Here is a 21,330-nt window from a genome sequence, read left to right as displayed (position 1 = left end):
AAAACAGAGAATGGTCTTTGGGAAACATGGTTGCTTAAAAGGATTTAATAGTCAAAGCGTGTGCAGATTCTTATCATGACTTAAACTAATGAGAGGATGAAGATATTAGGAAGAAGGAGAAGCTCTCCCAAAATACTAGCCTTGCCTCTCATGCCACGCGGGGAAAAATCAGTGTCCAAATACAGTACGCAGCTAGGGCTTTTCCTGAGAGTAAACTCCATGGTATTTGCAGTGATTCCTTCCAAAGCACAATTATGCTAAAGGTGGTGGAGTGGAGCAAGAGAATAAATGTAAATATTGTGTCTCAAATGACAAGCAAGTAACACCTGGACAATGATAAAATCTTGAGAAAAGGAATTATCTGTCTATAAATGTCCAAAATCAAGAAAACTTCTATATTAATTTTATAAGTAAATTAGAGGAGAAGTGTGAACCAAAAATGTTTAAATATGTCTTTTTGTTTTTTGCAAAAATAGACTTTAAGAATGGTCTGCTTGATATCCTCCAAAGGAAACTCAAAAACTAAGACTCTAAAAGCATGACTGTCTGAAAGCTACTTCATGGGAAAAGTACATCCTGATGTCTATTTCAGTTCAAAGAACACACGGACAAACATGAAGAGATTATTCCCCATGTAAATGGAAGACACTGGGTTTGCTCTGAAAGAGTCTCGGGGGTTACAAAGATTAGAAAATGAGAAAGGAGACGGAGAAAGGAAGCATAGAAGAGCATGCGTGGAACAGGGGACACAGTGGGCTGATTGGTGTGCTGCAGTGTCAAATCAGGAAATTAGAAGTCAGACGTATGCATCAGGGACATGGTCTACTGTTATGGTTTCTTTAGCTAGTCCACGCAAGAAAGACTCAACAAAAGTTACAATGTCCCAGCATCAGCTTTCAGAACCAAAGTCAAGAACAAAGTCAAGAGGCAGGTGTCCGTGGTTGGTTCTCCAGTCAATGGGTCCTTCATTAAAAAAAAAAAAAAAAAAAAAAATAGCCAGTCACTGTCCTGGACAAAGGATTAGTGATGTCCTCTCCATTCATGTGTTTTATCCAAAAATTGACAGAGAACGAGGTGAAACAACATTACAAGAAAAGAGGCAGAAGAAAAGTGACAAGATAAATACTAGCAGACACCTACCAGAGTCATTATAAATTTCAAACATATGATACATCTTTACATACCAAGTAAGATACCCCAAATTTGTAGGGATAATTTGATATCATTTTTTTTAATTTTAAAAAACTTAAATGGAAAACATGTAAGGATTATCCTTTCATCTTTTTTCATTCTCATCTATATTTCTAAATTTTCCAAATGCACACAATTTTTAACCAAAATTTTGTTTCAAAGTCAAAGGTTTTAAGAACAAAGAAATTGTTTGTATGGTAGATAATCTGTGATAGCATTGATTCTTGTCATTCTTAACTTGTCCAAACATACAGAATGTACAAGGCCAGGAGTCAGCCCTGATATGAACAATGAACACAGTGTAATAAGATATGTCAGTATGATTCATCATTTCTGGTATTTCACCGTGGAAGATGATGCTTTTGAGGGGACACCACGTATGATTCTAAGGGATAGGGGTAATGTACAAAATCTCTGCATCCTCTACTATATTTTTTGGTAAACCTAAAATTACTCAAAACAAAGTAGTTTGTTTTTTTTTAATCTAGGACATATTTGACTCTGTGTGTGTGTGTGTGTGTGTGTGTGTGTGTGTGTGTGTGTGTGTGTGTGTTTACTAAGTCAAAAATTTCTACATTTATTTCCTTTTATCCTCCCTAATTAGAGTCCCGTCCCCTTTTTTCCCATTTCCCCTTCAGATCAACTGTAACCTGCTATGCCCTCCACTGTTTCCCCACTCTCCACCCACAACAGTTCATTTTCAACTTCCTGGTTGCTGCAGTCACTCCAGGTTATCTATTCACATCTGAGGATGTGGAGCCAGGCGCCCCAGATGAGAAAGAACACATGACATCTGTCTTTGGGTCTGGGTTACCTCACTCAGTATGATCTTTTCTAGGTTCATTCATTTACCTGTAAATGTAATGATTTCATTTTTCTTTATAGCCATATATAATTCCACAGTGTATGTGTACCATATGTTCATTATCCATTCATCAGGACAATTAGGTTGTTTCCACTTCGTAGCTATTGGCTGAACAAGCATCTGTGAAGTAGGATTGTTCAACCAAGGGATAGTATAGCTGGGTCACGTGGTAGATTTATTTTTATCTTTTTGAAGATTCTCTAATTGGTTCCCATAGTGGCTGTACCAGTTTACAATGAATGAGGGTTCTCTTTTCCCTGCATCCCCTACAGCATTTGCTTTTGGTTGTTCTTTTGATCTTTGCCATTCTCACTGGGGTAAGATGAAATCTCGAAGTTGTTTTTCTTTACATTTCCCTATTTCCCGGGGAAGATTAACAATTTTTTTTTATATCTCTTAGCTATTTTTTTCCCTTTTGAGAACTCTTTGTTCAGGACTAAGGCCTATCTTTGTCAAATATTAAATGGCTCAAGTTATGAGTACTCATGCTTGAGCCTTCTATTTTATTCCCTTGGTCCACATGCCTGTTTTTCTGCCAGCACCTTATTGTTTTTATTACTATGGCTCTGTAATATATCTTGGGGTATGGAATGGAAATCCCTCCAGCACTGTCTTTCTTGTTCAGATTGTTTTGAGTATCTGGGGTCTTTTGTGATTCCATATGAATTTTAGGATAGGTTTTTTTTCTATTTCTGTGAAAAATGAAATAGCGATTTTTTTGGGATTGCACAGAATACATATATACAGAAAATAGATGCAGTACATTATCAATATATTTCACAACTCAAGAATGTTAACTTTTAACATTTGTTTTGAAACAATAAACAAGTTCAACTTTCTATGAAAATTAAATCAATCATTGGAAAGTAATCCCATATACAATATTATTTATTAATTCACGACAATTACTTTGTGGTCACTAGTTCCTTGAGATGACTAGATTGCTAACCTCATACAACCTGTCTTCCTTCTTTCCTTACTTGTCACTGCTTCTTACAAATGGATATTTGCATCTGTAACTTCCTTGGAAACAGACCCATCAGTATAACTTTTACTGGTTTGTGAGACATTATTTCATGTTGTTAACCTTAAGTTACTATCAAATATAAAGAGTACTACTGGGCAAAGAACTGCCCTTGCCTCGACTGCTGAAAGTACGAATGTTGTCCTTTCTGGACTATTGAACTCTGCCAAGGCAGCGTAAGATGGTCCTTCAATATTCCTGCCTGCACAGTACAAATCAGGTCTGAGACTAAGACACCCAGAATAAACACAGAGTATAATTGGACATTGGAAGAAACCACCCAAGCTGTTGTTTCAGAAGAGTAGAACCCTGGAGCCTCCAGTCTCTTGCGCTTCCTGAGTGTCCACACTCACCTTCCCAGACTCCTTTTTATTCATTCTCCATGGGTGGTTTTGTTGAATCAGCCAATAGAAAAGGAGACTCACACTGAAAAGCAGCTGTGACTATCTAGACATGATAGTGCCCTACATCACGGATCAACCGTGACCAATGTTACTCTCTGATAACCACATTTCATGAACATATAAAAGTTAAATCAATGTATAAAGGCAAATAAAAAATCTTAAAATAAAGACAGCATGCTATTTCATACAAAAAAAAGAGAAGAAGAGAGCCATATTGGCTAGAAGAAGCTGAGAGTCATCGAAAGCAGTCAGTGTGGTAGGCAGGAGAGAAGCAAAGGAGCTACCAGAAATGACTTAATCTTCGTCTTTCGGTAGCATGTTTTGAAGCTGCCTCTGCATCAGTAGGAGAAATAGAAGTAAAAAAACAAAGCTCTAGGAAGACAAATACTAAGACATACAGAGAGTGAGCCCCTTGATAGTGGCTATAAAATACTAGACCTTTCGCAACCAATCTTACTTTAATGATGTCACCGTACAGAATAAATCACATGGAGTAAACACCACTTCAGAAACTTTGAAATGCATCATTATGATGGGAAAATTCTCAGAAGAAGATTGCAGAGCAAAGATGTCTTCTTTAATGATGATTTCACTTGGCCTAACTCATGAGAATATCCTTCAGCTCTGCAAACTGTCTCCCATTTGCTGAGAAGCATTCTTCTATGCCAGCTTAAAATAAGCAGAGATTACACAAGTACCATGTGTCATCCTAAATAGGGAAAGGGGGAAAAACAAGTACAATATGGTATTTAAACAGCTGTGTGAAGATACCGGTTAGAACAAGAATCATTTTTCAGCTGAACTTCTTATGTTTCATTCTGCTAAATATAAACTAGAACATCATTAAATTAACTACTGATTAGTAGATTAAAGGACAGAGCTCCACCTGCAAATGATCCAATAAACACAGTAATTGTTCAAATGCTCAGAATACTGCCATAATTTGTGTTTGAAATTGTAGATAAAAAGGAAAAACCTACAGAAATTATTACACAGCTGTCATGGTCAAATAACAGTTATTTGCATTGTTTGTAGTTCTGAGTCAGCTGGAAAATGTACAACAAATAATACATTTGTAAATACCACGGTAAGAATTTACACCCACCAGCTAATGAGGATTACTACAAAAACTCAGTCTTCCAGAAGTAATCAAAATTTCAAATTATTTGTCCTGTCTAGTTAAGCATTCTGAGTAAATGAGGTTGGGCCAATTGATAAAATGGAAGAAAATTTTATGTGCAAAATATTTTTTGCTCAAAAAGATCCACATGGCACCTACTGAGTAGAAGAGTTCATTTACAATATAGTATCTCACTGACCAGAGAGTTAATGCTTCTTTGTATAGACTCAGGCTCTTTTTTCACTATGTAAGAGGTTTCCATTTTTTTCACACAGTAAGTAAAAGCTTATGGTTAAAATATAGCTAAGCAAATATATTCAAAAGAAGACAAATACTCATTTATTAAGTCATTTTATTATAGAAATTCATGGAGAGTACAGGTTCTATAATGGAGTTTATGAATTCTTTCTATATCATAAAGTTCAACAAAAAGATTTTTAGAGACTTGGACTGCATATTTGGATCTGGAAAAGACCATGTGTATATTTTCACTAACATTAAATAAAATTTTATATTTCCCTCTAATAAGAAGGTAGGTAGCAAATTACAGTAATATTAGGATCTATAACCAAATGATATGGTGAATGTTATGAATACTAACACATTTATCACTATCTCCATATTACAGTACCTGTTACACAAAATGCTATATCTTATTGCATGTATATGCTATATTCAGCTCCATTTCTATTTAAACACCTTTATAACCTTGTGTATTTATTATGTGCATCTAAAAACAATATGAGACCTTGCTCATCCTTTATGCAGAGGGGAAGAACTAGGCCCTACCTCAACTTGGCATGCCCGTCTTTGTTGACTAACCAAGGAAGGCCTTACCCCTTCTGAGGAGTAGATGGGGTGGAATGGGAGGAGGTGGAGGGGCACAAGAAGGGGAGAGAGGGGGAACTTGGGATAGTATGCAAAATGAAAAAAATTTAAATTAAAAAAACCTATAAGAAAAAAAAGGATAAAAACAATATGAGACTATATCAAAGGCTTTTACTGGGTTGAAAAAGGGGTGCAGTGCACAGAAAAAAATGAAAAGCTCTAGTTTTAAACTAGTAAATAAGGTAAAGGAAAGAGTTGGGAAATAAGAAACTGGCACATAAAGCAATTTTTGTGTCTGTTTTGGGTTTGTTTGACTTTTGTTTTTAACTTTGGAAGAAAATTATGAAAGGGATGGTTCTTGTTGACTGTCAACTTGACAGGATCAGGAATCACCTGGGAAACAAGACTCCAGGGATCCCAATGAGAGATTATTTGATAGGTTAGCCTCTGGTCATACCTGTGAGTGATTATTTTGATGAGATAACTTACATGGGTGGGCTCCCCTGAATATGGCAGCCCAATTTTCTAGGCTTGGGTCCCGGATCCCATAAAAAGGAGGAAGCAGGTTGAGCCTAAGCGTCCCTCATTTTCTCTTCTTCACTGCAGACACAATGTAGCCTGCCCATCACCAGGACTTTCCTGCCTTGATAGATTATACCTTGAACTGTGGGCCAAATTGAGTCTTTTCTCCCTCAGTATGCCTCTGCCAGGTCATTTTCCATAACAACCTGGAAAGTAACTGATACAATGAACCTATCAAATAAGCATTGCTTTAAAGACCTCCCTTGCCCACCTGGTATTAGAGTTCTAGGAACTTTCTTTGGTCTAGAGCCTATTAGGGACAGTGGGAAAAACAAGAACTGTCTTATCCTTCACTATTTTAATTAAATTCTAGTGGTGCAGAGTGGATATGATAGGGAGTAGATTTCACAGCACTAAGAGAATCCTGCTTTCTTGGACAATGAATGCAATCATCTCCTCCAATCTTGGCTCACTGCTACAGAGGTGAAAGGGATTTATGAGATCAGTAGCTGAGTAGTTAACAGCAGAGGCAGGATAACAGGCTACAATAAAGACTGCATTTGCATGAAGAGCTGCACCTACAATCACAATCTGATTGGTTTTTTAATTGCCTTCAAGGTCCTTTATTTATTTGTTTGTTTGTTTGTTTATCTATTGCAATAATCCAAGTAGATGAATGATAGAAATCTGCTGGCAAATTTCTCAAAGATTCAGAGAAGGATCTCTAAACTCCTGTAACATTTCCAAAACTTTCCACTGGATATTTGCTATCATAATACTTCTCATTACGTGGCTCAAAAAGCCTACATAATCCTGCCAACTACAGATGTCTAGTCACAATTAAAAAAAAAAAAAGCATTCAAGAGCTGAAGCAACGGCAATAAATCGGATGCACAGACTCCCTACAACTACATTCAGACTAACAAGTTAAAAGGCAAGGCTGAAGAGAAGGCAGAGAAGAGAGCCTAAGAGGAAGGCAGGAGAGGGGGGAGAGATTTGTTTACCATAAGTTTTCCTCTGACCAAGAATAATGTTTCGGATCCTTACAGGCATTAGTATCAACTGAGGACCATGCCTCATCATCCTCTCGGACACAGAGAACTTCTTTCTCCAATGTACATAGTAAGCAGAGTTCCCAGGGAGACAACCTGAAGGACAGTATTTGATATGTATTTGGAGAAACAGTGGTGGTTTATCCTCAAACAGATCCAACTGCTCTTAGCCCGCCCACTTTTTCTAAGAGTTCTAGGTTTGTAAACGGTCTGAGATCTTGAAATTGAGTGCAAGGCTAGAGCATTCTGTTAGAGTCAGGGGGTGGGTAGGGGCTGAGCTTCTGTTCACAGAATGTTTTTGAATCTTACATGGGCTGCACTTCATTGATTGTCTAGCTACTAGGCTGATTACAATACTACATCACAGCACTCCAATTGTCCCTCAGCTCTTCTCTCCTCCACAGTAACTCCTCACCAAGCCTGCAATAGTTATATGAGGACATGAAGCCAATTCAACTGCCAGGATTACATCATTCCTGTGGAATCCGAGTATCATGCAGCACTGACACCTAACACCAGACCCAGGGTAATCAGAATAAGCTAGCCCAGAATTTTTTAAGAATATAGGTGCTCCTTCACCAATGCAGAGGGAAATATTTTGAGGCAACACAGGAGAGGCCACTATATAACTCCTAGCTCACAAAGACCTAAGATATTTTCTTTGTAAGTTTAAAAAATTGTAAGCCATAACAGAGTCTTCAAGATGGTAAAAAGAGAGGGGGAGGGCTAGTTGTGTAATAAAGAACTTGGTGAATTGCAAATGAGAAAAGCAGGGCTGGAACCTCACAGAATGTTATCATAATCATTTCCTTTCTTGTGGTCATAAGTCTTCAATTATTGACTTTCATATAAGACCATTATAGGACTGTCAATTCAACTTGTACTCTGAGTCTGTAACTTTCAGACTTTCCTTTTGGGTCTTGTGTTCATCACTGCCAATGCTACAACACTAACACACCAAGCTTTCACAGACATCAGGAAGCTTTGTGTTTCTCAGATCATCCTTGAACCAAGAGTAAAGCCCTTACTTCCTTGTTCTTCTTTATAAACTCCAAAGCAATCGAAACATCCCAGACTCCTACACCATTCACCACAGCAGTCAATTACAACTTCCATTTGATTTCCATATGTAGTAGTTTGAATGTAATTGATCCCCAATAGGGAATGGCACTATTAGGAAGTGTGGCTTTTTTGGAGTGGGTATGGCCTTGTTGGAGGAAGTGTGTTCCTGTGGGGGCGGGCTTTGGGGTCCCTTTTGCTTAAGCTTCGCTCAGTGTGACACTCAGTTGACTTCCTGTTGCCTGCAAGATGTAGGACTCTCAGCTACTGCTGTGGGATATCTTTCTGTATGTTGTTCCCATTGGTTGATAAATAAGTTGTTTTGGCCTATGGCAAGGCAGCTTAGAGACAGGCAGGAAGTCCAAGGAGAGATACAGGAAAGAGAAAGGAAGAGTTAAGAGACACCAGCCCACTGCAACAAAATGGCTGCAGACCAGTAACAACATGGCCAGGTGGCAATATATAGATTAATAGAAATGGGTTGAGTTAAGTTACAAGAGCTAGTTAGCAAGAACCTTGACCCATAGGCCATACAGTTTATAAGTAATATAAGCCTCTGTGTGTTTACTTGGGACCAAGCGGCTGCAGGACGCAGGTGGGGGAGATTCATCCCGACTGCAGGCTGGGCAGGACTGGAGAAACTTGTGGCTATAAGCTACTACTTCAGTACCATGTCTGCCTGCACACTGCTGCTCCCCATCATGATGACAATGGACTAAATCTCTGAACTGTAAGCGAGTCACCCCAATTAAATGTTTTCTTTATTAGAGTTGCCATTTGGTCATGGTGTCTCTTCACAGCAATAGAAACCTTAACTAAGACACCATAGTCTGGTTTTTCAGTCAGATATATTAAAGTCACTCTGCTGCACCCTCACACCTTGACATTTCCCACTGGCAGTGGGATCCTACAGTATTCAATTCCAATCAAATCAGATGAACAATCCAAAGTTCTCAAGTTTGACGTTCTGTTCCACAGAACTTGGGCACTGCTACTCAGGAAACTAAAAATGACTCTAGATATTTCTAACAGACAATTAAATATAGGAAACTGGTTATACATTTATGAAGGAAGCTAGGAGGAGAACAAAAACTGGATAATCAACCAAAGACCGAGCACTACCATGTTACTCTGGCACACAACCAATCACTGTTGGTCACAGAGCCAACACTGCCCAATCTCTGAAGTAATGCTTCTGACTTTCATGAAACTATCACCAATACTCTTGGAATGTGGTTGCATATGGTCACCTTTATCTATCTTCTACTTGGGCATGCATGCCATCCAATAATGGGAAATTAATGCTTCTTTACCTTTAACCCTTCATTCTGTCATGTTTTCCTCATTACTTACAGAACTGACTAGCCCTGGCATCTGACATAAGTGAATCATGGTTTATAGCTCCATGGGGGACACAGAAGAACAGGCAGTGTACTGAGTGATGGCACAGGTGGGCACAGAATGGAGTGCTTATACTAAGATGAATAGTAACTTACCCTTAACCACTTATTAAAGCAGTACAACTCTTATTCTATTGTGTAATAAGAGTTGTAAAGGAAACCAAGTACCACAGAAACTCTAAAAATGCTACTGTCTGCCTAATCACAGCATTGTTAATATTCTTTGAATATTGTGCCCATGTAGAAGGTATTGAGTCATATGCTGGAGTCACATACACAAAATCAATTTACTCTAGTTGAAAATAAATTCCAGGGGGAAAAAACAAACTACAATATAAGAACAATCATTCCATGCACAGACAATACAGTGACTGAAGAGCCAGGGACGATGCCAGGAAAAGGTGGCTCTTACAGGGATATTAAGGACTGTCCAGAGTACAGGAAGAAAAGGTACTGCCAGTGAGAAAAGAGCATGTAGAGAGGGATCAGACATGACAAAGCGTGCGAGGTGCTTGACAGTGACAATATATACAGTTTATACACCTGGACTACAGTCAGTGGGTTAATAATCAGGTAGGAGGTAATAACCACAATTCTGCAATGCTTCTATAAAACGCTGCATATGGGAATGCCTCTGTCTTTTAGGAAGATAACTGACAGGAAGGCTTACAAAGAGCAGATCTTCCTGAGGAGAGGAAGGTCAGTGTGAATGCAGCAACTTCTTAAGGGATTTTTTTTTCTTTTTATTTTCAATTGTGTGTGTGTGTGTGTGTGTGTGTGTGTGTGTGTGTGTGTGTGTGTGTGTGTGTGTGTGTGCGCGCGCGCGCACACACGCGCGTGTGTGTACATGAGTGCAGTGGTCCACAGAGGTCTAAAGAAGGGGTTGGATTCCCCACAGCTAGAGTTACGGTGGGTGTGAGCCACCTGATATGGATTCTGGGAACCAAACTAAGGTCCTCTGCAAGATTTTATGTGCTTGAAAGAAAAAAAAAAATAGATGTTGGGGAGAGTTATGGAATATATGTGACCTGAAAGCAGAAAAAACTAATTTGGGGGAGGAAGGGAACCATCACAAGGTGATTGGTAACAACAAATAAACAAAAAAAAAAGTGACAAATATGTACTAAAATACAACAGTGAAGTCCACTACTTTGTTAGTTAACTTTAAAAATTATTTTAAAGCAAAAAAAACAAAAACAAAAAAAACCCAAACAAACAAAAAAAGATTTTATGTGCTTTCCACCTCCAAGTCTTCTCTCCCAACCCCCAGGCAAAGTCAGTTAAGCAATCTCCACATGTCCCAAAGTCACAGTCTAAGGAAAGGCTTCTTTTCTCCTTCCCCATGTGAGGCACTCAGACTCTGACAAGTGTGCTGGGTAAGCCCAGTTTGGGACTAATATTCCTAGTGTCCACTTTAACAGCCATACATCTACGAAGATTAAAGAAATAAAATTATTCTACAGACTCTAAAGAAAATATAGAGATCTATGAACCATAAATGAAAAAGGTAGCTAATAAAAATACTTTTAGCCGGGCGGTGGTGGCGCACGCCTTTAATCCCAGCACTCGGGAGGCAGAGGCAGGAGGATCTCTGTAAGTTCGAGGCCAGCCTGGTCTACAGAGCGAGATCCAGGAAAAAGGCGCAAAGCTACACAGAGAAACCCTGTCTCGAAAAACCAAAAAAAAAAAAAAAAAAAAAAAAAACCAACTTTTAATTATGATCTGGAATATCTTTTGTGTCTATTTGCCTATTCTGTCAAAATATGTTTTTCACAAAAGTCTACCTTCTTATTAACATTCTATTGATTTCATCATTTCAATTCTGCACATAATACATCAAATTAACACATACTGACTAGAAAAGCTAGAAGTTGCTTAAAATGTACTAAGAGAAATATCTTAACTGTGTAAGGCAAATACCACCTGTACAAAATGAAGAATCAATGGACTGCTTTTAAGGTGGACTTCCCTAGAACCTCACTGACCTTGTTATGATAAAGTCAATCACTTGTGACACTACCACAGTGCACAGTCAAACAGGAAAGAGGCCCTCCTCAACTATAATCAGTATTCTGTTTGAAAAAGAAAAACTCTTGCATTGAGATAGAGAATATAGGGCAACTAGAGAGAGGTCGAAAGAACAGGGCAAGAAATAAAATAACGATCTCAACAGGCAGTGGTGTCGGTGGTATTCCTTAGCTTCTCACTGACACTTTCATGCCATCACTTGCAGGGTGTTACTACTGAAAAGTTACCTGAATTCTCCGTTAGCCTGCAAGGCTCTAGAACAAAGACCTCTTTCTCAACCAGTAAAAGGAAGAGGATCACAGGTAATAACAACACAGGAATGTACAATGATCAGCAGTACCCAGGAAACAGTGGAAGGGTGGAGGCGCACACTATCCTTTAAGAATGGGAAAGCATCTGAAAGTTGGAACAGAATTTTAAGTGGGTAGGTGACACTAACAGTCACAGGACACACACAGAGAAAGTGTTGGATGTGTTCCAACACACACTGTCATCCCTAGATGGTTGATCAAAGACTCCTCAACAAAGGGATGATAGGATGAAAAAGTTCTGAGAGAGATGTTCTAAAGTCAGGAATATATTTCACCGGATCCACACTCAAAAAATAAAATTCTGTATTATGATCAAAATGTATGGAGATAGATAAAAAGATGCTGGGGACAGCCGAGAGCCTATCAGTCACTGATTTCGCTAGGTTAGAGTGTTTGTTTTGTTCTTCAATTGCATAAGAAAAACTTTAAATGCTTAAATAAACTCTACACATGAGTAGTCATATTTTTGAAGTTTGCAAATTTAATATTTTATTACCTCCCTCAAATCAATGTAAATCTAATCAAGCATGGAAAAATGCCAGAAAAAGTTGAATGAATCATTATAAATTCTACATATTCCCAAAATTTGCTCTTACTTTCAAGGAAAATAGTTAAGTGGGCAGTTATATTTTTGAAATCTTCACTTTTTTTTAATAAACACAAATTATGTTAAGTAAGTATTAAGAGAACAAAGCATTCACTCATAATGCAATCTTATACTCATCCAAGTCATGGGGATTAGAAAAGTAGAAACCATATATCAATTATATTTTCCATAACAGGCAAAATCCAAAGAGCTAGAGTATAGAGAGAGCATAAACGCCAGGAGAGAGCCTCTTAAGGAGGCTAAAATGTCAAAGTACCTGAAATACCTGATTCCATCTACAAGACAAAGGCCATCCGTTCCCCAAAATGCCTAGTGACTTCTTGCGGTGGGGACTAAAAGGACACCCAGACCATTTGCAAAGGTTACCACAAGGCTTGAGCACACTGACAGTTCAACTTGACTCTGGGGTAAGTTGTCTACTCTGGTAGCATTTGGACTGCATATTCATACAGAAAGCAGTCTTCAGGAACCTGAAGATCAGCCCAGTAAGTAGCCAGAAGGCATCCATTCCCAGACTGGCTTTTCACTGCAATTACCTTAAAGTCTGTTTCCACAGATAACCAAAGAAGAAAGAATCTCCCATCATCATGATAATCAGAAATTCACAATTCGGCTTAATAGAAGACTGTTTAGACTATGATAACCAAAGCAAGGGTTAACAGTGTCTGTGGTGAGACAAAATAAAGGGTTGTTTACACTTGGAGACTTTCTGAAGACTCCTTCGTATTCATGTCATACTCAAAAAAGCACTGAATGCATTCTTTTCTCACTCTCATAGCATCCAAAGGACTATCGGGCAGTACTGATGTTTTATAGCTTAAAGACTCTAAAGTCTTCAAAAGCACTCTCACCCCTGACAGGTACTAACGCGCTGCACACTGCAGACTTCTGTGATTTACTCCAAATGTGATGCAATGCTCACTCCAGAGCTGTGGGAAATTCAGAGCAGAGCAGACCCAAGCAACACACCTTCTGGCGCGAAGGCTCAGGGTGGAGTAGGAGGTGAAAGAAGCTGAGTCAGAAGAGAATGGTATTAAATGTGGAGCCCCCAAATTCTCTTCACTCATCCACCCATAGACTTAAATGTTCATCCCACAAAAAAATAAGGCAGAAAAATCTATTTCAGTAAGAAAGAATATATTCTACAAGGATGTGTGCTATTCTAGGAAAGAGAAAGTTTCATTTCCAATTTGGCAATTTAAAAATTTTATTTCCTTAGACTGCTAAGACAGCATATAAGGAAAAAAATAAATAGATCAAAGGAAGACCAGGATGCTCTCTAAAATAGACTCCAGAGTATATTTTAATGCAATACCTGAAGCTTATTAGAAGGTAGTTAATGGCTAAGATTTCAGGTGCTATATTCTATAGGAGCTGATAATGCAAAGTTATTTCTATTTTTCTCTTGTATTTTTAACTTCACTACAATTCACTGGAACTCCTTCCCTCACTGTTAACTATCCATTGTACTTTTCAATGCAAAGTGGATTCTAACACATGACTTTATCTTCAGACCATCCACCCTAGAAAGCCAATTATTTAAAGGAAGAAGACAAATCACAGATCACCAGCCACAGATCACATGAGGAAATCACATCAGGACTCTCCCTGATGAGTGACAAAGAACAACGGGCCAAGCTGTCCTTCAGGACAAAAACTGGTTCTGTAAAGTGAATCTGAGTGATGGCGCCTTCTCCCTTCAAAGTATCATCAGCACGCCCTTGTCTCCTGGCTCAGAACCTAAGGAGTCAGCCATGCTTCCTCACAGTCACAGTCAGTCCAAACTCTTGCCACATCAGCAGATTCTTCATTTTTCTCCAACTAATGACCTGAGCATTTGCTAAGCCCTAAGTTATTTCCATCATCCTATGATCCCAGGAGTCATACAGTCAGGCTCTGGAACACAGCAATTGTCCTAAAATGTATCCTTCCTTTTTTACTTGAAATTATTCCCTTCCACAGTCTCAGCGGCAGGTCCATCACTGTTTCTCCTACAGAGGTGAATTCAGGTGTCATCTCAAAGGAACACTGTCAGACGTCCAGTGTGGCCAGTGGCCCATCTCTGACCTCTAAGGCATTCTGTGCTAATGGATACTATACCACATCATGTTGTTGAGGGGTTTTGTCTCTCTCCCTGACCACAAAATCTTTACATCTAGAAACAATCCCTTTCATATTTTTATCTTTTAACACAGATGTTTGAATAAATACAACCTCCAGCAAATGTCTGCTGAATAAACAAATGATGAACAGAGAGGGAGGTGTAAGGGTATAGAAACCCACGCTCCGTGATGACAACAAAAGCCAACAGAATGTGTATGAGCTATGAACTAAGTACCTTCCAAGTCAGCCCAAGGAAGCAGTAACTACGACGAACTTGTACAGAAAGTCTGTGGACCTGCTGGACGGCAGCAACATCTACTGCAGAATCACACTGGCCTTTCTACCTGACTTGATGCAAAAGAGTCACAGATTGAGCTGGGAGAGTGTAGACAGAATTCTAAATGGTCTTAGTAAATAAGAAACACAGAGCCAAATACAGAGTTAAAAGCCCAAGAGGTCAGAGCACTAGCGAATAGCCTTCAGCTTACCACTCACTGCCGTCCTTCCCTGAGAGAGTCCTGTGTGACCTGTCTTTTTATTGCCTTTCTGTTCTGCCTTCTCATTGGCTCTAAACCCAACCACATGATTTCCTCATCACTGCCTGTCTATACAGACCTCCAGGTCTCTATGGTTGGTACTGGGATTAAAGGTTCGGGTCACCTTGCTTGGATATGTCTTTGACCACACAGAGACTCTGCCTGCCATGTGATCGGATTAAGGGCGTGTGCTACCACTGCCAGACTTCTACTTAATGGCTATGACCTCTGATCTCCAGGCAACCTTATTAACATACAAATAAAATCACATTTCAGCACAAATAAAATATCACCATAGGAGAGTTTACACTAACCCCCAATTGTGAGGTGTCAGCAGATTACCACCTCCATGAAACAGAAAAAGATTTATGCAAAGCCTGCTCTCAAACACAACAGTTGCCACTGCTGTGCTCATTAAATAAAGGACAATAATTTAAGGAATATTTTCAATCCATTTGGTTTTCTAAGAAGTGTACGCATACTAAGGGAAATTTCGTGTGAGATACTGCATTTGTTTTCCTAAGTAAAATGCAGATATTCTCAAAAAAAATTTACAAAAACCCTTCTTTCTACATTAGTGATCATTGAAGCTGAGATTCTTGGATGTCTATAATACATCAAGGAGTGATTTTTTTTTTTAAAAGGAGCCCTTAAAATGGAAAATTTAAATTGTATTCAGTAATACAAAGCTTTGGAGTTACACTGTAACCTGTCCATAGTCTCAGTATCCCTAGATCCTTGAATGTAGACATTGAAATGGGGATTCAATTTAAGTATTTCCTTAACAGGCTCACTTTCCAGAACTTAAAATGAGGATAAACTATGTAATTACTTCTTAATTTAATTAAAAGGTGCAGAACTATAGAGTGATTAGTACAGAAACATTCAACATGTCCTTTTAACGGTGTGGAATGCTGGCTTACTTCCATCCTTGCTTTTGTGACTAAGACATGTACATTAAAATAACCCAAGTTATAAATCTTATAACCTAAATTACCAGTGCATCTTAATCTGAACTATAATGTGATCTTTGTTATCACAGTAATTAAAGCACATTCCTTCAATTTTGTATTTTCATAATTTCCACAGCATATAGAAATTAATGTAAGATAATAGTTTCCTATATGTTTAGTCCTGCATGATTAGCCACCAGGAGTGCACACACTTGACATCTTTGCAAATATTAATAAATAAAAGGTAGTCCCACAAACCTCTTCATGTTCCAGGACAGACACAGGTATCAAAAAAAAAAAAAAAACACACTGCAAAAATGAAATAAAATAAAAATAAAAAAAGAAATAAAAGGCCTTAAACATCCAATTTTTTTTTTAAAAAAAAAAGGGAGTGGGGCTACAAAAACAGAAAGAAATCAATGGAAAAAAATAGAGTAAATGAATAACCCAGTTCTGCAAAACATTCAGCAAAACAAAGTACTAACCGATGTCAATGTAAGGGAGTGAATCTCAAAAGCAGATGAGAAGTTCCAAGGGAAAATAGTAAGGAACCAAACAGTGAGAAAAAGAGGAAAAGAGAAAACAAAACATAGGAAGAAGGAGAACTTAAACTGTTTATAAACAAATTCAACATATAGATGAAATACAAGTTCATGTAACAAAACTGAGCAGCGTGAACCAGAAAGCTAGTGAGGAAATGCCTTTAAAAACAAACAACCAATTCAACAATGACAGGCAATTCTTCCTAAGTGTTCCCTTAAAATAAAACAAGTCCCCTAAAAAGACAGAAAGGTAAAACCTGCAGACACATCTGAAAAAGCCTCTAAGCACTTGTAAAACCATTTGCAGAGCAGGATAATGGAACTCATCTGATGTTAGGTGTATTCTTATTTATATGTGATTTCCTTAAATGTAACAGTAATTATGTATTTGTTTAAAAAGAAGAAACAATCATTTTCAGAAGCCAAAAAATAAACTTTACAACTATCTTCAATTTATGCGTGTGTGTGTGTGTGTGTGTGTGTGTGTGCGTGTGTGTGTGTGTTATCAACAAAAGATGAAATAAAACTCCAAAGACTAGTCACTTCTCATTGTGTGGTTTTCCACACCCAGAATGGGCTGCAGCAACTGCTTGGCATTAGGTTGGTTTTGGTCTGTTATTTGTTTAAATCCTACATGACTAGAATAAGTCTGTCACATCCATAAAAACATTAGCTAAGATTAATATACAAATCGTGCCTGTGTGGGAGTTACTTCATTAATTTTAGTTCATTGAAATGACTGTGCTATGCTTATGGATTTTGCACATGCCATACGATAGCAAATACAGTGGTTACTGTATATTGTTTTACTAGCACAAAACCTATAAGAGGCGAGTCAACAAAAAGGAACTTACCTAAGGTTATAATAGTTTCCATAGACTTGTATTTGTTAGCTAAGTATGATAGCGTGTTTAAACAATTTTCAATTTTTACTTTCCAAATTATGTTGGTTAACAGTGAAGATCTCAAAATATGCAAAAAAAAACCCCATATATTGCGGAAACTTCTGGAAAATCTGGTATCTGACAGTTATGAGCATTAATTGTTAACATTTTAGTATATTTTAATTCAATTTCCTTACATAAAGATCTGAAAAAATGAAAGACCAAACATAATTACCCAATCTATTTACTGTATGTGTTATACCACAAATTTTTTTTACCATGTCAGAATGTGCTTTTCACATGAAAATTTGGGTGTACACTGGATAACCAGATGTACCTGCCAACATACATTAGAGATTCTATTGTGTCTTACAGTTCAGAGTTTTACTGAATGATTATCATTTTAAGCCATTCTCTAATAAAAGATTTCATGTAAATAGATGTCTGATATCTCCTTTAAAATTTTCTTACAGGAGAAATACTAAATCAAAGGATATATACCTTAATATTAACTACGTACCTCCATCAAACGATGAAGCATTTGATATGCCTGCATGAGTCTGACTGCTACTCATTGAGCCTGGGATCATATTACATATTATTTCCTAGCACTGTCCATGCAGTAGATCAAAATGGCATCTCACAGTTGATTCATCTGCATTTCTATACTGGACAGGTTCAACCCTCATGAAACTTTACTACAGCAATAATCTACTGGAATTTTAATTTAAATTATAATTTGTTTAGCCTGTAACTGAATTGTGAGTGATATAATTTATATTTTATAATTTTTAATTTATAATTTTTCATCACTTAAGTCATATACAATAAAACAAAAAAAAAATCACTTACATGATTCACAGTACTGTTTTTTTAAGTTACATTTCCTAAAATCACATAAACCAAATCAGAGTCAATTTCTTCTCTCCTCACTTGTCATTATTTAAAAGTCCATAAAGAATAACAAAATTAAACTTAATAGTTTTTAATATACTTTAACCATCTTGAAAGCAATTAGCTCATTATTTCAATAAAAATATGTCATCCATATGCAATAGTGAAACTGGAAAAAACTAAAATACTTAATAAATTTAATAAAACACATGTTTTTCTTAAAACCTCAGAAAAATTATGAAGACAAAGATTAAATTTCAGGTAGATCTATATCAAATATCAATGTCACAATATTTGTACATGCCACCTCTCTGTAATTGCAAGTCCTAAGTGGCTATATCCTCATTGTCTCATAAAGAACTAACTTAGAAATCCTCATCAATGGCTGACAATATATTCTCCATTGAGACTTGTACTTTTTTGTAATGCTTTACATGTGTGTTTATTTACTATGTGTGTGCATGTAGCGCATGCATGAGGATGCCAGAAGACAGCCTATAGGAGTTGGTTCTGTCCATCCACCATGTGGGTCCCAGAGACTGAACTCAGGTCACCAGAATTGATGGCAACTGTCTTCACCCACTGAGCCATTTCACAGCCCAAGATTCTAACTTTATATACATGGAAAAGACATAGAGGTGGACCAGCAGCATATGAGGAGGTACTCAAATTACTAAGTCATCAGGAAATGTGATCAAATGAAGTACCACCTCATACTTGTTAGGATAGCTGTATGTGTGTGTGTGTGTGTGTGTGTGTGTGTGTGTGTGGTATGGTGTGTGTGTACAGTGTGTAAGTATGAGTATAGTGTGCTGAAACTGTAAGCCAGGCCCTATTAGATGTTTTCTATATAAGGGTTGCCGTGGCCATAGTGTCTCTTCACAGCAATAGAACCCTAACTAAGACAAGTAGCATAAACCAAGGGGTAAAGTCCACAGGAGAGAGGCTGGACAGAGCAGCAGGACGACAAAGAAGGTAGAGCAAGGGTGTGGCACCTGTGCGTGTGAGAACATCCACAATCAACTGTTTTGTCTTTCCTGAGATAGACCATCCTCTAGAAGAGACTCGTCTTCTCCATCACAGACAGACAGCACTGGATTTTAATTTAAAGACCTCTAAGATATTGTTAGTGCCTTGTGAACCTTGGTCCTGATACTGGCAAATGAGGGGGAAACCAAAATGATATGACATTTTGGGGGGAAACTAAAGACTACATAGTTAGATGATAAGACAGAATTGTTGTTAATCTTCTTAATGGTGAAAACACAGTCACACGCATATGGGAGAATGTTCCTGCACTTTACTGTAACTATGAACGTTTACTTTATCTTTAAATGTTTAGTCTCATGCTGTTTTCTTAACCATTAAAACATAACACCAAAATGACAATACTTGTAAGACTTAAAATAAGAAAAATGACTAGACTGTGGAGGGGTAGCATAAATATTTAAAGTAACAGATTAACAGTGATACAATGTCTGATAATACTAAATTATACACAGACAACTGCATATCATTGTCTAAATGAAATGATTTAGGAAGATTTACAAAGGCTATCCTGCACACTAAAACTGATAAAACATCACTTTTCCTTTCATCTTTTCTCATGGGCGAAACGGTCATCACTGATGGCGAATTCACAATGATTTTAGTTACTTGAAACAACCTTTTTATACTGATGTGTCCCCCCACACAAGGAATTTTGGGGTTCTTATTATAGATGTTGTGAAAATGACGTCTCCCAAACCTACTGTCTCCCGTGGCATTCTGGGTTTTTGGATAGTTGCCATTTCTGAGTAAGTGTAGCAATGCACAAGAGGAATCACAGGTTCACAGACCATTGACTTGCCCTGAGGAAGACTTCAGAAAGGGTCAAGGGATCCGTGAATGCTGAAAGCACCATTTTCTATTTTTATTTTGTTCTTTAGAACACATTCCTCTGCTTTGTTTTAAAGTATTCTTTTCCCATAAATGCAACTCATATTTACATGAGAAAGACAAATAATGCCTATAGTATTGAACTATTACATACTAGTTTAATTTGCTTCAAGCATTCAAAACATTATTCTTAATAATTTATTCATTTTGAAAATATTGGAGATGCTGTACCTCCCTGCTGGCAGGCATGACCAACCTTTTGACATTGTGATTTAATGCGGTCATCTACAAAGTTCATGCTTAACGGCTACACAGAGATACAAAAAAAAAAATCCAAAACACAAAAATGTTTTGTGTACATTGACAATTCTGTGTTGGGCTACATTCGTATCTGTTCACAGGTACATGTGGGCTTGTGGTGAGTTGCAGGTTGACAGACACATATGGGGCTGAGGAAGTGGCTCAGTGTGAAAGTGTCTAGCTAACAAGCAATAGGCTCTGAATTCAATGACCAGCTGCACAACATTTTAAAATAATGGTCCATGTCTGTAAACTAACATCTAACAATGATTCATCAAATACAGTGAAACAGAGGTAGAGAAGCAGTGCTGCATCAGCTACCAAAGTTCCTTTAATTCCTTATTGGAAAATAAAAGGGAATAATATGAATATTCAGAAGACATTAATACTATATAACTCATGAAAAACATCATAAAGTAGTATTTAACAATATGAAGTTACATTGTGATGCATAGGAATTAAGAAATACCAAAACTGGGTCTTAAGAGAAAATCAGCAGCAAACTTGCTCTTTTTCAACACTCCACAGTTACACAGTAATACACCAAGTATCACTTCATAATTTAGCAAAATTAGAGCTGTCACACAGGCACTTCAGTTGTAGTACTGGTCACAGATATGGTCAATCTGCTGCATGCAGCACAAATGGACATCAGTGCAATGAAATACAGTGTAACATATTCTGAGCTGGTACATTCAATATTTTATAGAGAATGGTTTTTAAGGAGTCATCATCCAAGCACAACTAATATAAAGAAGAAATCTGACTAATATTAATTCTTAAAATTTATGAAAAATACAATATTACTCCAATTGAGGGCTTTGGAAGG

At 37.6% G+C, this 21,330-nt stretch overlaps 1 protein-coding gene across 5 annotated transcripts in view; it reads right to left on the bottom strand.

Annotated features, from left to right (window-relative positions):
- Immp2l (inner mitochondrial membrane peptidase subunit 2) overlaps positions 1-21,330 on the bottom strand; it is an 868,678-nt gene that overhangs the window by 641,734 nt on the left and 205,614 nt on the right. The window lies entirely within an intron of this gene.

The sequence above is a fragment of the Peromyscus californicus genome, unplaced genomic scaffold (assembly GCF_007827085.1).
Source record: "Peromyscus californicus insignis strain IS unplaced genomic scaffold, ASM782708v3 Scaffold_15__1_contigs__length_86483966, whole genome shotgun sequence".
NCBI lineage: Eukaryota > Metazoa > Chordata > Mammalia > Rodentia > Cricetidae > Peromyscus > Peromyscus californicus.
This window is presented reverse-complemented; position numbering and strand designations above follow the sequence as displayed.